Source organism: Durio zibethinus, chromosome 16 (assembly GCF_047325235.1).
Source record: "Durio zibethinus cultivar Kanyao isolate XHJ-2024 chromosome 16, ASM4732523v1, whole genome shotgun sequence".
Classification (NCBI taxonomy): domain Eukaryota; kingdom Viridiplantae; phylum Streptophyta; class Magnoliopsida; order Malvales; family Malvaceae; genus Durio; species Durio zibethinus.
The window spans coordinates 6,173,344-6,188,743 of record NC_143177.1 but is presented as its reverse complement, the minus strand read 5'-3'; the positions used below and the strand labels follow the sequence as shown (position 1 = coordinate 6,188,743).

Below are 15,400 nucleotides of genomic sequence, written 5' to 3'. Positions count from 1 at the left end.
CAAAAAAAAATTAGGACCTACTTATGAAGCCAAAAAAATAATTTTGGGAAAAGATTTTTGGAAAAAAGTAGGCAATATAATAAAAGTTTATGAGCCTTTGGTAAAAGTGTTGCGCCTTGTGGATGGTGATGAAAAACCAAAAATGGGCTTTATTTACGAGGTTGTGAATACAGATAAACAAGCAATTCAGCAAAATTGTCGTTATTTTGCTGAATATGAAAAGATTATTGACAATAGATGGAGTTTCATGCACTTTGACTTGCATTCAGCTGGTAAGTAAACGAAGAATATATATGGTATTTAAAAAATATGTTTATTTTTTATACTTAAATTGCTTATATATTTATTTTTTATTACTTTAATATAATATTGTTATGAATTATGTTTAGGTTACTATCTAAATCCACAATTTCAATTTGGAGTAAAATATTTTGCAAATGTATTTAAAGAAACATTAGAAGGTATAAAAGCAGTTATTGAAAGATTAGAACCTTTGCTAATACTCATATCAGAATGATTAATTAGGTTAGTATTAATACTATTTTATAACTTTAATATTTATTTTATGTATTAAAAATTAAATTATTTTTTATTTATTCATTTATTATTGTATTTTCAATCGATGTAGTTGTTATTATTCCGAGAAAGTATGAAACATTTGGTACTCCACAAGCACAAAGAGCTTGGAAGCAAATGAATCTAGGTAAATAGTAAATTAAATAATTATAACTTATTTATATTATTTAATTGTATAACACATTCAAATTTAATTTAAATAATTTTATACAGCTCAGTGGTGGATGATATATAGTACTTGTGTTCCTAAATTACAAAAACTAGCAATCAAAGTGCTTAGTCAAACAACATTTGCATCAAATTGTGAACATAATTGGAGCACATTTAGTTATATTCACACCAAAGCAAGAAATAGATTGAAGTTTGAAAGACTTCAGAAATTTGTATATACCTATTATAACATGAGACTAAGGATGAGACATCAAAAAAGAATAAACATTGATAAGATAAATAATAGTTTTAATCCTATTAGTCTTGACTATATTTTTGAAGATGATGATCCACTAACAGAATGGTTGCAAGAGAAAGAAAATCCTTTGTTAGATGGTCAAAACTTTGATTGGTTGCTCGCAAATAATTCTGATAATGAAATGAATGTTGAACAATCACGCCAATCTCAAGAAAGGAATGTGTCTCATTCAAGTTCAAGTCCAACACCAAGTCAGATTGATGATGGTGGTGGTTTAAGTCTAGATGATGATGATGATGGTGATGGTGATGGTGATGGTGATGGTGATGGTGCGAATTTTGGTGATAATATGGATGCAAATCGACTTTATAGCCCACTTGAAAGAGAATTCAAACTTGCTGCTAGAGTTGTAAATGAGCCGAGCCGAATAATGAAAAGCTCGAGCTCGAGCTCGACTCACAACTCGGGGCTCGATACTCGGCTCGAGCTCGATCGAGTTTTATTTTTCAAGCTCGAGCTCGATTCGTGATCGAATTCGAGTTACTCAAGCTTGCTCGATTAAGCTCGATTAATATGTAAAAATAAGCTCGATTCGTATACTCGACAAGAATTCGATTATTTATGCTCGAACTCGAACTCGGACTCAAAATATTTTATTAATTAAAATAATAAAAATATATTTAAATATAAAAGCTCGATTAGGCTCGCGAGCTACTCGAGTCAGATATAAGAATACTCGAATTCGGCTCGATCGATAAGTTGAGCTACTCGAGCTTGAGCTTGAGCTCGACTCGACAATAATCGAATCGAATTTGAGTTTTTTTCGAATCGAACCCGAGTAGCTTGCGAGTACTAATGTATCATTTACACCCCTACTTGCTGCTACTGGTGGACCTTTCATTAATATGACAGAATACAAAGTAAATTCATTTGTTGAATCTAGTGAGGGTCAAAGTGCACATACAGCTCGATCAAAAGGAAAAGCCAATACTACCACTATAACATTTCTAGAGGTTCTTTATCTTTAGGTGGGAGACCAAATTCTAGTAATTTTGAGTATAGTAAATCATCTGCTAGTACTCAAGGACATTACTATCCACCGAAACAACTTAATTTTTTACCTCCTTATGGTTATCCACATCCATATGGTTATTATCCACCACAAATGTATCTTTTACCTCCTTAAATGTATCCCCCACCACAAATGTATCATCCTTAAATATATCATTCACCTCAAATGTATTAAGAACAAAGGCCTCAGGGATGGAGATGGGGTCAACTTGGCTCTCAAAGTGAAGATAGAGAATTTGATCCTTTTCGTCATTCTACCATATGGTAAAATTTGAAATATATATCAATAATTGTAGTTGATGGAATTTGAAATTATTATATTTTTAAGTTTGTAATTTTATTAAATATAGATGCTTGGTATTTAACATATTATGTTTTGTTAATATTTGATTTGTCTAGAATTAATATTTAATATGAACTTGGCTAAGAAAAGTTTTGTGGATAAACCAAATATGAATGCTTTTTATAATCTAAATAAAATTGTGAATAATTTTTTTAGAAAATAAAAAACATAGTGTCATAAACTATTTTTAAAATCATTGAATAAGAGTTTTTATAATTATAATTATAATTATTACATTTTATAATAAATTGTGCAAAAAAAAAATCACAACCGCGATGATCGCAATGACCGTAATGATCTCCGTTATATCCAAAAATGTAATAAACGCGATGCGACCGAAAATATGACCGCGATCACTATTTAAATCCCTTGGCGCTAGACCATATCCAAGAACTTTTTACAATCAAGTTTAAAAATGTAATGACAAGATATTCTTTTTTTCTTTTTTTAGGTGTACGCATAAAGGGCATGTATGAGATAATCAAGTTCCCTTAGGTGTAGAAGCCATCGTTATGCATGTACCTCACTTTGGTTCTCAATATCAGTACTCGTGAAGGGTAGTTTTGTTGGTACATTGATCCTAAAGTTGGTCCTGCATTTATCAAGTTTCTCATTTTCCTTGTTAAAAATATGTTGGTAATCACCCATAATGGGTGGGTTACATGCCATGGAACCAATTGTCTTAGGCAGTTTATATTATTATCATGAAACTGCTTTAGGTAGTTTTTATTAGAAGAAAAAAAGGCTGCCCATATCTCCTGAAAAATATGATGGCATTCGACCATTAACCAAAAAAAAAAAAAAACCCAATAACTAAGAGGAAAAAATTCTCACAAGAAGAAAAGGAGAAAGGATGATTGGTAAGCAACAACTCTCAGTAAGAAATTTTTGCTTTGGTGATTGAAGGACTTATGTTGTGGATATGAACAATTTTTGTATTGTGATTTTGTTCAATAATCAGTAATTCAAGTCAAACTTTTGCTTCTGATTCTACCAAACAAACATGTATATATATATATATATTTGTATATATATTACATGCATCTTATCTTACATTGGTATCAGAGCCAAGTTTGGCTTTTACTTTGGTTTGTTTGTATATTCTTCATAACCAAAACATGATATGTTCTTGCATGATTGCTAATATCCATAGAAGTTGACATAATTTTTATGTTCTTAGTATAATTAATGTTGTGATAGTTCTTGGAATAAAAAAATAAAAAAAGGGAAATGCCATTGATATTTTGCCATTTTGGATCTTTTTTTTTTTGTTTCTAAATAAGGTGTCCAATTGCCCTAAGTAAAAAATAAATAAATAAAAATAAAAAAATATTTCTGTCCTTGATTGACTTTGCGATGGCGGATCACACAAGAATGATTGAGATGATTCTTAATAATTTTTTTTTACTTGTCTTGACTCATGAATTCATGATTTTTTGTTATATGTTGCTATAGAAAAATCATGACTATTTTTGTGAGTACTCTCATCATTATGAGGACACTAGCATAATTTCTGAGAGTTATAAGGTGGATGGTGAAATTGACACAATACCGAATGGATCCAAATGATGATATTGAGAGGCATATTATCAAGGTCAACAATATGATCCAAGATTTGATCTGGCATTGTTGCATGCACATTAGGAATGACTAGATCAAATACGAAATACTGATGGGTACTCTTTTGACTCCTAGACAAAAGAATCTTCTTTAAGATATCTTAATGTCTTTAGAGAGTGATCCTAAGTATGAATTGTTCATTATGAATTTTGTAAATGAATATGTGAGAATAGGTGCAAAAAGGAGTGCGACCCTCTCAGTTTGCCCAAGTCTCCGTAATGGGAAACATAAAATTCTTGGACCTTTATAGATGGGCAATATGAATATAGAACTATCAAAGAAATTTTTCAAATCTATCATTGTTCTTAGACAAGTCATTCAAAATGATTAGGAACATGTTTTATTAACATTTAGTTTATATATATTTTTATTGTAAACATGTTTATGGATTCGAATTATATTTTTGTAGGACTTGCTTGTTTGAAATCAATATATACATATGTTATTGATTATATATTGGTAACCTTATGATTAATAGGAGTTCTAAGATAATTGATTTGTTATATCTTAGAATGATTGATTTTGCACAATAAAATAAATTAGTGATAATCAAACACATTTAAAATATGAAATTTGATTGCAAACATAGTGGCCTTTTAGTTTCATTTTTATGTGAATAATTGTCACTGTTTTATTTTTGACATTGTGGCAAAATTAGAAGTGTTTAATGTTAGGCATTAATTAGTGCATGTTTCTAGAATGTAGAATTATGCTTTGAAATGACTTCTGCTTCTAGGAACATTGTTACCAAGTTAAACAAGGGTGAGAAGCTGAATGGAGGCAATTATGATATCTGAAACAAGAGGTTCTTGATGTTTTGAATAATGTCCTTGATGAGCTTGAGGAATGGAATACATCCTAGAATTGGTTTAAGTTTGTATTTGGATATAACTTAAGGATTTGGATATTTGTTAGATAGTTTTATTATGTTAGATATTGTTCTATGTAATAATCTAAGCTTTTCCCTTATGATTGATTTTGATGTGAATATTGATGTAAATATTTGGCACGTCAGACTAAGCCATATAGGTTAACAAAGAATGGATAGACTAGCAAAAGGTCCTATTGAGAATGTTAATTTATCATTATGTGAAAATTGTTTAGTAGAAAAATGATAAGAAAACCATTTGGTAAAGGAACTAGAGATGAAGTTCCATTGCAATTAATACATTCTGACATTTGTGACCTGATAAATGTTAGGTCACAAAAATGAGGTTAGTATTTCATCACATTCATTAATAATTTTACACATTTCGGGTTCTTCTATTTGATTTCTCACAAGTTTGAAGTATTATAGTGTTTTAGAAAGTATGTGACCTTGATAGAAAATCAATTTGATAGAAACATTAAGGTGTTAAAAATAGACCGAGGATGTGAGTCAGTTTAGACAAATTTGTGATGAAAAGGGTATTGATAGGCAGTTGACCATTCTTAGGACTCCACAACAAAATATTGTTGTGGAAAGAAGAAGTATAACTCATTTGGAAATAATGAGGTTTATGATGGCCCAAGCAAATTTGCCAATCACCTTTTGGGGTGATGTATTGTTAACTACTGTTTATATACTCAATAGAATACCTTCTAAGTCAATTACGTCCACCCCTTATGAAATATGGATTAGGAAAAAACCTAATCTTAGTAATTTTAGACCTTAGGGTTATGTTGCCTATGTACATTAGACTGTTCATCCACATGGCAAGCTAGGTCTTTAAGGCATAAATAGTATATTTATAAGATACTTGGAGCATTCAAAGGGATATGTGTTTATAGGTGAACAATTAAGTAGGATTGTAATTGAATTTGAATCTCGGGATATCGCTTTTTTGAAAAATTAATTTTCAAAGAAAGGTAAGATAGATAAGAAAATGTCTTTTTACGAGATTGAAAAAGCAAATGATTTGTTAGTCTAAATTAATTAATACATGTTTTTGATCAAGAACTAATAGTATCCCATTCAAGAGGGATCATGACTAAAGATAATGAATTTGGTGATAAAAATCACAAGTCAAGTGAAGTAATCATGAAAATATTCCTCGACATCATTTTGACATAAAAAGGAAAGTGTTCTTGATTACCCCATAAGATGAAGAAGAGCCAAAAGATGGAGTCTTTAAGATCAAACTATGTCTAGGAGTTGTTTATCTTCCTAAAGGATACAAAACAATTGGAAACAAATGAGTTCTCAAAATTAAACATAAGTCAGATGAGATAATTAAAATATATAGGACTCGTCTAGTATGAAAGGGTATACTCAACAAGAGGGAATTAATTATAAAGAAACTTTCTCTCTGATGTGAGATTTACCTTGATACGTTTAATATTAGCAATTGTAGCCAGTTTAAATTTAGAGTTATATCAAATGGATATGAAAACTACATTTCTAAATGGAGGACTAGAAAAATAAATCTATATGGAATAACCTACAGGTTTCATTGACAAAGGTCAAAAGCATAAAATGTGTAGGTCGTAAAAATCGATTTATAATCTCAAATAATCTTATAGGCAGTGGTATATTAGATTTCATCAAGTGATAATTTCTTATGATTTTATCATGATTGATGAGGACCACTGTATGTACTTCAAAAGAGACAAAGATAAAATTGTAATATGATCACTTTATGTAGATGACATATTATTGGCTAGCACTGACAAAGAGAATCACTTAGGTGGAAACCTTGTTGTCTTTAAATTTTGAAATGAAAGACATGGGTGAAGCAACTTACATATTTGGTGTAAATATCATGAAAGATCATTTTAAGAAGTTGTTAGCTTTTTTACAAGAGTAATACATTAAGAAAGTTCTAGAACAATTCAATATGCAAGACTGCAAACTGATAGATACTCTAATGGTGAAAAATGAAGGCTTTAGCTAGAGAATATGTTTTAAAACTCCACATGAGAAAGAACAAATGGTAAGAGTTCCTTACTTTAGAGCTATTAGAAGCCTTATGTATGTTATGGTGTGCAAAAGGCTGAACATTTACTATGTTGTAGGCATGGTAAGTAGATATCAATCCCATCTAGTTCAACCCTATTGGAAAGCCGTTGAGATATCTAAAAGGCATTATATATTAATCGTAGTGCTATTAAAGAAGTGATCTACATTTGGTTGACTGTACGAATGTCGATTGGGGAAGAGATTTAGATGAAAGAAAATTTAACTCTAGCTACGTTTTCTTATTGAATAGTGGGACTATTTCGCGGAGTAGTAAGAAACAAACTAGTATAGCATTATCCACAATGAAAGTTAAATTTGTAATATTTTCAATAATAGTGCAAGTGACTTTTTGGCTCAAGAGATTCTTGAATCATTTAGGATTTGAAAAAGATGAGTCCAAATTTATGTTAGTGAATTACGATAAAAGATAAATTCATATGCAAGATATATTTGAACATAATCATATATACTTACTTGTTAAGCGAAAGTGAAATTAAAAATTTTGATTAAAGTACTAATTATTGAACAAGATCACAATACAAAAATTGTTCATTTCCACAGCATAAGTCTTTCACATCGAATGCAAGAATTTCTTATTGAGAGTTTATCAAATGCCTACCTGAGTTTCTTTCATTTTCCTTCTTTTCTTCTCGTGGTAGACTTTTTTTTTTCTTTTGTTAATGGTCGAATGCCATTATTCGTTTAGAACATGGGATGAGCGGTAAGTCATTAAATACTTAAGGCAATTTGCATTTTACACTAAAAATGGCTTAAAGTCAATTTCTTTTTTCATGGGTTGTAACCCATGATGGGCGGTTATGCCTACATCTCCCACTCACACAGAATGGGTGTTAAACTTTCATGTCCTTGAGAATATTTTCTCCATTCTTTGTGATTGCTGCTTTTTGCATAGCATGTAAGTGCACAAATCAAGTAATAAAGTGGATGTGTTCTAATATTATCTCTCAAGGGATTATAGATTGTAAATGTAAGGTTGCTCTAAATTACCAAGGGTGAAATCTTAAACTCTTACATCTAAACAAATGAATTTATGATTGATTGCAAAAGTTAAAAAAAAAAATATAAGCTTAGATCTTGATTTCACCAACTATCACTTGGGAAGTGAAAAAGAGTAGCCAAAAATTAGATTTAAAAGGAATAATAATTGTAAGCTTGAAAAAAAAGAAAAAAAGAGATTGCTAAGTGATTGTAGTAAAAAATAGTAGACGTGAATCAATGATTACATAATGCTAAACATGTAAAACATCATGGAAATAATAGTCGAAACTTGTAAAGAAAAATAAAGAAATTGTACTTTAATGTTTAGAAAGAAAGAATGCTTTGAAAGAAAGAGATATTTGAAAAATAACTATTGCTTGAATTGAAAAAAAATTAAAGAATAAAGCTTTTGTTATTGGCAAATTTGTCACCTAATCCATTAACTAATCTAAAGGAAAACTAAAGAACCAAGAAAGAAGAAAGGGAAAAAGAGAAAAGTAAGGGATGATGAAATAAGTAAATAGCCTTGCCTATTTATAGGCATAGGTTCAGCACAGGGGGATAGACATACAAGAATTACATTTAAATTCAACTACTAAGAGATTAAGTTGATCTTTATTTTGAAAGTATTTAAACCAAATAGGACTCTTGGCCTTGGATGAGTTATAGCTGAATAGGGGTTTTAGGACTTCATCTTGGTCGTTTGATCATTACTTGCTTCCATCTTGATTCAAACTTCTAGGTAGGTTTGGCTAAATGAGGATTACAAGATCATGTGATTGATTTTGATCCAAACTCTTTTGATTCACATGGCAAGAGTCTTTCCTTTATCATGATTCTTTAATAGACACACAAATGAGTCTTCCTTGCATAGGAACTTATTTGGTTAAATAAGGTGGTGTCCAAGTGAACTTGAAATTGCTTGAAATTCTCTTGGCTTTTATCTTGGCTGAATAGATATAGGAGATGGGAATCATTGTGCAATTAAATTTCTTTAAGGCTAAGCAAAAGACTTATGGTGTAGCTCAACTTCTTTTGGTTGAGTGGAGTAGAGTCTTTATGCCTTCAGAATTGCATGGAACCTTCTTGAAAAATAAATGTAGCTGAATGGTGTAAGAGTCCTCCATGGATGCAAATTCTTCTCTTGGCCATTTGAACAAGTCTTAATGCAATTGAACTTCTTCAAATTCCCTTATTTTGTTGTATGGCTAGATGGATAAATGGAATTGGGCCAATAAGGTTTGGCTACCTTTGTTTTTGTTTGGCCAAATGTGGCTTTGCATGCATGGATTGCATGTTTTCTTATCCATAGGCTTTAATCTCAAGCAAAATCCTCAAATCAACAAAATTATAAATCATTAAACATATTCAAAAGTCAAAAGTTACATAAAATTCCTGTCATGCACTATTGTATAATACAAAAGTGAATATAAACATAGAGTTATAAGAAATTTCTTCAAAAACAAGCTCCCATTATCTTATGTTCTTTACACATATACATCTATTCAACCTTTAATTCATGCATATAACTCAAGTAAAAAGAATGCAAAACATTTCATAGCATTTCAATTTAAAGATAGAATAGACTTCATATGTTCACTTTCCCCTTTCTTTTCTACTAATGTTAGACTTAGATACTTGACTCAAGATTAAAAGGTATTTTCGGCTTCTAATGTAAAGCTTAGGTTAAGGTAAGAAATGCGAAATATTAAGCTTAAAACCCTTAGTTTACTTTCTTTGAAATTTTTTGGACTCTTGATTTAAACATTTGAAAGCTTTTTGAATACATGAGGCATTTCTTTTTTTTTTCTCCGCATTAATGTTTTTTGAACTTAGCCATTTTTTGCTTTATTAGGCTTTGCCTTGTATTTGTTGTTTTCTTTTTCTTTCGTTCCTTGTGCCTCTCTTCCTTTAAATACACAAAGATGTTCATAGTACATAAGTAAGTACAATTGAGTTATGTAAAAATAAAAGAAGGGATAATAATACTAATAAAAAAATACTTATTAAGTAAGTACAATTGAGTTATGTAAAAATAAAAGAAGGGATAATAATACTAATAAAAAAATGTTTATTGCCTTATTATGTGGCTAAATAAACAAGGAAGAAGAAATAATATAACGGGCTCAAAATGAAGGTACTAGGAATCCATCATAATAGGGTAGCCTGAAAAAGGTTCAAACAATCCAAAAAACTACCTAAATAATCTCGAGTCATATAAAGTCAAGATTTCACCTCAAGGGTTGAGTAGGTGAATTTTAGAGGACTTATTCATATCTTCAAATTTTTATGCAAATACACATTTCACAAGGTTTGGCAAGAATCATAGCATTTCCTTAAAAGAGAATAAAAGTATATGTACAAAAATCACATCTAAAGAAAAGCATGCTTAAGAATTTCTTTCAAATTCCACCATATTCATAATCAAACTTCATATCATACTTTAGTCAATCTTGAAACTTTATGTAAAATTAACTAAGTGTGCATATCAATGAAATCTAGTATGTCAATTTGATTTGAAAACATAAATGGGATCACAATTTTCAAACATCATTTAAGTTTGCAAAGCATTCTTTTCCCCTCTACACTTAAATTGAATAATGTATTAAAAAAGATAACAAGGGAAAAAGAAATACCCCCAAATTTACTTCAAGGTCGAATCTTCTCTTATATGAGGCATCATTCGTGTTTATTTTATCCATACAAAAATAACTCAAATAAAAACATTAAAACATACATGTCCTAATAAAAATATATATATATATAAACCACAAAAATAAAATTTGGTTTGTCTCCTAAACAAATCTAGTTTTGGTCAAACTTGATCATTCCTAAATTTATGGCTCATTTTATCCCTTTAGGAAGAGTTTGCCTTGTTGTCTTCTTCTCTAATGAATAATGTAAATAGAACTAGTCTTAGGAGGCATACTAACTCTCTTAGTAAGAATAACATAAACAGAGCTTGAGTTCATCATTGGTTTGGCATTACTGGAGCTAGGTGTTGCTAAATGGTTCTATATCAGAGGATCAGGAGGTTTATTAAATTCTTTAAGGTTTTTCTTTACCTTGACTGCATTTACATGATCTTTATCTCTAAGAACACCATACCTTCAAGTCACAAACTGTAACTTTTTATTTTTAAATCTAAAGATAAAGCTAGAGTTGTAAACATTGATTAGTTAATAGGAAAGGTCACCTTAATAGTAATGGAGTTTCATCATCCTTCATGTTTGAAACAGCAAAATCTACCTAGAATGCATACTTATTAACTTTCACAAGCATATTTTTTAACATCCTTTGTGGTAGCTTGGTAGCCTAGTCACAAATTTTAGGTTGAATTTTGTAGGTTTCAACTCTCTACACCCTAACTACATTAAAACATTTAAAATCATCAAGTTTATGCTAAAGACAAGATCAAAAAAAGCATCATCAAATTTTAAAATTTTAACTTTGTAAGAGATAGTAAAACTTCCTAGATCTTTTTACTTTTTGGGCAAGAGTTATTTAAGTTTAAGGTTGCAATCTTCAAAAAATGTGGTTTCTTTTAATTATTTAAAAAGCTCTTTTTGAATACATTGCCTATACATTCTTGCAGTCATCTTTGGCTTTGCTTGAACTTTTCTTTTGAACTTCTTCATCTTGATCTACTTCTTCTTAACTTGTCTTTTCTTGTACTACTTTTTTAAGTTCAAGCTAAATATTTTCTAATAGTGTTCTCCTTATTTGTAATAAAATTTGCACTTTTAGTAGACTTTTCAATATATTTTTTAGGATCTTTTTCATATTCGATCTTAGCATTTTCCTCTTTAGGTTTTTTTTCATAGGGTTCAATGTCTTCAAGGGCGTCTAATGCCACGGGTTCAAAACCCTATAAAATTTCTCTTTCAAATCTTAAAAGTTCTTCATTTTCTAATATATTCTATTTTTCCACAAAATCTATCTTAGGTTGTTTTACAAAACTGAGGAGGTTTACCACTATAGGTTCATCCATAAAATCATCCTCCTTATTAGAGTCTTTTATCCCAACATCTCCCAATGAATAAATAGCATTACAACTTTCCTTGCCTTATTTTTTAGGGTTGGATTTAGTATTGGTAGGCAATGTACCTATAGGACGGTTGGCTATAACTTAGGCTTGTTAACGTATCTAGTTCTCAAGGTTTTTTATTAAAGCAGCTGGGCTTTGGATATTGGTATTATTGGCTTGCATCAATTGGGTAAACATATCTTTAAACCTAGGTTTCTTTTCTTGAGATAGATTGTGAGTTGATGGATTAGGGTGGAAGTTATTATTTTGATTATTGGTAGATTGGTGGCTTGTCTGGTTCCAAGAAAAATTAAGGTGATTTTGCCATCCAAGATTGTAAGTGTTGCTATATGGATTGTAGTTAGGCTTAGATTGTTAGATAAATTGGATAAGTTTTATCTTAAATTAACTTCTTTCATTGGAATAAGGTCCTTTATAGATATCACAAGAAACAAAGGGACCTTGGATTGTATTCACATGGTTGGTTTAGGGTTAAGCTTTTAAGGCTTGAACCTTTTTGGTTAGGGTGGCTAATTTTGGTTAGGAGTCTTACTCATAATTGCCCCTCTTACAGCTGAGTCCAAAGTGGTTTTCATGGATGGTGTAAAACCATTTTAAAAAATTTAGATCTAAAACCATTGGGGTAATCCAAGATGTGGGCAGTTCCTTAGCAATTCTTTGAATATTTCCCATGCATAATATAGCATTTCACCATCTAGTTGTAGATATATGGTGATTTTATTCCTCAACTTTCCTATTTTGGCTGGTGAGAAGAATTTTGTTAAAAAGTTTTGTACCAAATCATCCCATATTGTGATAGAGCTAGGTGATAGTAATGTTAACCAACTTTTCACCTTGTTCCTGAAAGAAAAAGAAAAAAATTTTAGTTTAATTGCATCATCAAAAACATTATTATAATAAAAAATATCACATAATTCAAAAAAATTAGAAAGATGAAGGTTAGGATTATCACTTGGTAGTCCTCCAAACTATATAAAAGTTTGAACCATTTATATTATTGGAGGCTTAATCTTAAAGTTGTTTGCTTAAATAGTTGGCCTTCTGATGGATGGTTGAAAACCACTAAAATTAGAAACTGCATAATCCTTCAAAGTTCTTTACGCTTCATTATTTGCATTGGCCATTGGTGTTGGTGCAGGTAGTGCTGATTGCTCTTTTTTTCTTTTTCTAAAGGTTTTTTCAATTTTTTGATCAACTGGTGCTAAGTTAACACTTTTAGATCTACGTATGCAAATAAGAAAAGATCAAAGAAAGAAAAAATCAAATAAAAGAAAAAGAGTCTAGATTATAAAAGTTTAAGAAATCCTTATTGATATTGAAAATACCACTATAATCCTTGGTAATGGCACCAAAAACTTGATTCCTACTTTTTGTATAGCTTGTAAGTGCACAAATCAAGTAATAAAGTGAAAATATTCCAGTATCATCTCCTAAGAGATTATAAATTGTAAATGTTGGGTTGCTCTTAACTACCAAAAGTGAAATCTTAAGCTCTTATATCTAAACAAATGAATTGAGGGTTGATTGCAAAAATAAAAAAAATAATATAGGCTTAGATCTTAACTTCACCAACTATCATCTGAAAAAGTAAAAGAGAGTAGCCAAAAGCTAGATCTAAAAGAAATAATAATTACAAACTTGAAAACAAAAAAAAAAGATTGTTGAGTGATTGTAGTATAAAAGAGTTGATTTGAATCAATGATTGCATAAAACTAAACTTGTAGAACATCAAGGAAATAATAGCTAAAACACGTGAAGAAGAATAAAGAAATTGTACTTTAAAGTTTAGAAAAAAAGAAAGAGACCTTTAAAAAATAACTTTAGCTTTAATTGAAGAAAAGAAGTTAAAAAACAAATCTTTTGTTATTGGCAAATCTGTCACCTAAGCCAATAACTAATCTAAAGGAAAACTAAGGAACTAAGAAAGAAAAAAGACAAAGAAGAGCAAAAGTGAGGGATGATGAAACAAGTGAATGCCTTACCTATTTATAGGCATAGGTTCGGCCATAGGGGGATAAATATACAAGAATTATATTAAATTTAAATATTAAGAGATTAAGTTGATCTTCATCTTGAATGTATTCAAATCAAATGGGATTCTTGGTCTTGGATGAGTTTTGGTTGAATGGGAATCTTTGGACTTCATCTTAGTCATTTGATCATTGCTTGCTTCCATTTTCATTTAAACTTCTAGGTAGGTTCAGTTAAGGGAGGATTACAAGATTATATGATTGATTTTTATCCAAACTCCTTTGATTCACATGGTAAGAGTTCCTTCTTTATCATGATTTTTTAATAGACACACAAAAAGTCCCCATTGCATATGAACTTATTTGGCCGACTAGGGTGGTACCTAAGTGAGCTTGAAATTGTTTGAGATTCTCTTGGATTTTATTTTAGTCGAATGGATATAGGAGATAGCAATCCTTATGCATTTGAATTTCTTCAAGGCTAAGCAAAAGACTCATGGTGTAACTCAACTTCTTTTGGTCGCATGGAGTAGAATCCTTGTGCTTTTAGAATTGCATGAAACCTTCTTGAAAATGAATATAGCTAAATGGTGTAGAAGTCCTCCATGGATACAAACTTTTCTCTTAGCCACTTGAACAAGTCCTAATGCAATTGAACTTTTTCAAATTCCCTTGTTTTGGCACATGGTTCTATAGATGAAAGGAATTGGGCCAATAGGTTTCGAGCTACCTTTGTTCTTATATGGCTGACTACGCATTTGTATGCATGGATTGCATGTTTTCCTATCCATAGGCTTTAGACCCTAAAAATCTAGCATTAAGGCACCATTAATTAACCAAATTTAAAATTTTTTTCACCCATTTCTATATACAAATTCAATATATAATTAGGTGCTATCACTTTGCATCGGGTTTATACAAGGAAAAAAGTCTTGCAACTTACATACTTTGAGAGCTCAATTCCTATACATCTGTTAGGTGCATATAGCAACTCATAATCATATTTAGTCAATTATATAATTGTTAGGTATGTATAGTAACTTTTAACTACAAGTAGATTAAGTATGCAGTATCCTAGACCCATTTAGTCATATTTTAAGTTTCTCAGGATCTCTTTTTTCTCATATTTCATGATATACTTATGTATTCACAATTATGTTTAATGTTTCAATTATTATTGGTCGACTTGTGAATAAAACCAAATGTGATACCAAAATAATCTTTTCTTCTTCTAGAATATCTACATTTCAATTCAACTACTATTTAGATATGTCCTATTATATTGAATCATCCATGACCATTGATAACAAGCCAAGATAGCTCAAATTGAACTGAAAAGTTAAAAATAGTCAAAGTCTTTAAAGGTACTAAATATGAGATCCTCTTATCTCAAGAGTCTCACACAACAATAAGTAAAGATCTATTC

The 15,400-nt window shown here is 30.4% G+C and overlaps 1 non-coding gene across 1 annotated transcript; it reads left to right on the top strand.

Annotated features, from left to right (window-relative positions):
- The first annotated feature begins 12,628 nt into the window (after positions 1–12,628).
- LOC149514247 (small nucleolar RNA R71) lies at positions 12,629–12,735 on the top strand. The gene has a single exon (XR_016328866.1). It is a non-coding gene; the product is annotated as a small nucleolar RNA R71 (small nucleolar RNA).
- Positions 12,736–15,400: the final 2,665 nt, after the last annotated feature.